Genomic DNA, 2,500 nt, shown 5'->3' with positions numbered 1-2,500 from the left:
GAGAAAACTGAGTGCGAGAGGGACTTGGGAGTTCTAGTGAGTCCGGACCGTAAAACCAGGAAACAGTGCATTAGTGCCAGGAATAAATCTAACAGAGCATTAGCTTTCATTGCTAGGACGGTAATGAACAGAAGTGCAGAGATAATTATCAAAGTCTACCTAGCGATAGTTAGACCCATCCTTGACTATGCGGTACAGTTTTGGTCTCCGTCCTACAGAATGGACATCAATTCACAAGAATCAGTACAGAGAAGAATGACCAAAATGATACATGAACTCGGAAATTTGCTTTACGAAGAGAGGCTTAGGCACTTTAACTTACACTCTCTGGAAAGACGCAGAGTGTGGGGTGATCAAATAGAGGTATTCAAGTGGATCAAAGGCTTTAACAAGGGTGATACAAACAAGATCACCATATTAAAACAACATGGCAGGACTCGCAGTAATGGTTATAAACTGGACAAATTTAGACTTAAGAAGGAAATAGGGAAGATTTGGTTTACTAATAGGGTGGTAGACGAATGGAATAAACTTAGTATCCATGTAGTAAGCGCTGAAACTATCAGTTGTTTTAGAAACGACTAGACAATTTTATGGATGGGGATGACAGGTGGTGATGGATACGGAGCTGTCTAGTGAAGGCCTAATGGTCTCTTGCAGTCTCCTTCATTCTTATGTTCTTATGTTATGTTCGTATGTATGTATGTATGTATGTATGTATGTATGTATGTATGTATGTATGTATGTATGTATGTATGTATGTATGTATGTATGTATGTATGTATGTATGTATGTATCTACTCTATCAATATATCAGTTAATCTATCTATCTATCTATCTATCCATCCATCTATCTATCTATCTATCTATCTATCTATCTATCTATCTATCTATCTATCTATCTATCTATCTATCTATCTATCTATCTATCTATCTATCTATCTATCTATCTATCTATCTATCTATATATCTATCTTTCTATCTATCTGTCTGTCTATCTATATAGCTGTCTATCTCTCTATCTGTGTATCTATCTATCTATCTATCTATCTATCTATCTATCTATCTATCTATCTATCTATCTATCTATCTATCTATCTATCTATCTATCTATCTATCTATCTATCTATCTATCTATCTATCTATCTATCTATCTATCTATCTATCTATCTATCTATCTATCTATCTATCTATCTATCTATCTATCTATCTATCTATCTATCTATCTATCTATCTATCTATCTATCTATCTATCTATCTATCTATCTATCTATCTATCTATCTATCTATCTATCTATCTATCTATCTATTTTTCTATCTATCTATCTATCTTTCTATCTATCTATCTATCTGTCTGTCTATCTATCTGTCTATCTTTTATTTTTATGTCAACATATCCTATCTAACTACCTACCTGTCTGCCTATCTTTCTATATAATTAATTTTTTAATGTATATATGTATTCGTTTATTAACTTAATTATTTCATATGTATATTTACATTTATATTTGGTATTCTGACTCTAAGCGTTGCAGAAATTGGACTGGATTTAAAAAATGTCGAGATGAGGCAGAAATCGGAAAAGAAAAATAGCTACTGGATAGGAATATATATATGTATATATTTATATACATACGTATATATATATATATATATATATATGTATATATATGTATATATATATGTACATATATATATATATATATATATATATATATATGTATATATATATATATATATATATATATATATATATATGTATAGTTATATATAGTTATAAGACAGAGGTAGATGTAGTGAGCGAATGAGTTGCGCCGAGAATGGACTTTGGATAATAACATAAGAATAGAGGAGACTACAAGAGACCATAAGGCGTACACTAAGTAGCTCCATATCCCTCACCACCTGTAATCTTTGTCCATATCATATCTAACCTTCTCTTAAAATAACCAATTGTTTCGGCACTCACTACATAGTTACTAAGTCTATTCCATTGGTTAACCACTCTTCTGGTAAACCAGTACTTACCTATTTCCTTCGTAAACCTAAATTTCTCTACGAGGATTCACGAAGAATGCCTGTCGAGCAAAAGAGAAAACGGAAGAGGTAGGGTTGAATTTAGAGAAGTTGTAAATGAATACGAACGACGAGTCCTAAAGGGATAATCTACTCCTTGAGTGAATAAGGAGGGTTGCCATATCATTAAGGTGTAGATACCAGTTACGGCTGTCGAGTATTGCCGTGTAAGATTTCTACGAGTACCTCTTTTCTTTGTCCATTACACGAGCGGTAGGACAGAAGTCAGGGATAACCCTTCATCCACTAGGAGCTAAAATGAGAGGGTTATTAAACGAGTTTGTGTGCTATGATGCGGCAACAACCGTTCCAAACGGGAAAAGTACTTAGGTGCATCTTGGCTACTCAGTAGCTGAATGTCCCTCTTTTGAATTGCTTATCCAAACAACTTTGGTATACCATATTGTGTTTTGGTTAGAGGTTA

This window comes from Oratosquilla oratoria, chromosome 26 (genome assembly GCF_046742065.1).
Source record: "Oratosquilla oratoria isolate Oo_2021 chromosome 26, ASM4674206v1, whole genome shotgun sequence".
NCBI classification, from domain to species: domain Eukaryota; kingdom Metazoa; phylum Arthropoda; class Malacostraca; order Stomatopoda; family Squillidae; genus Oratosquilla; species Oratosquilla oratoria.
Note: the sequence above shows the minus strand (reverse complement) of the source record.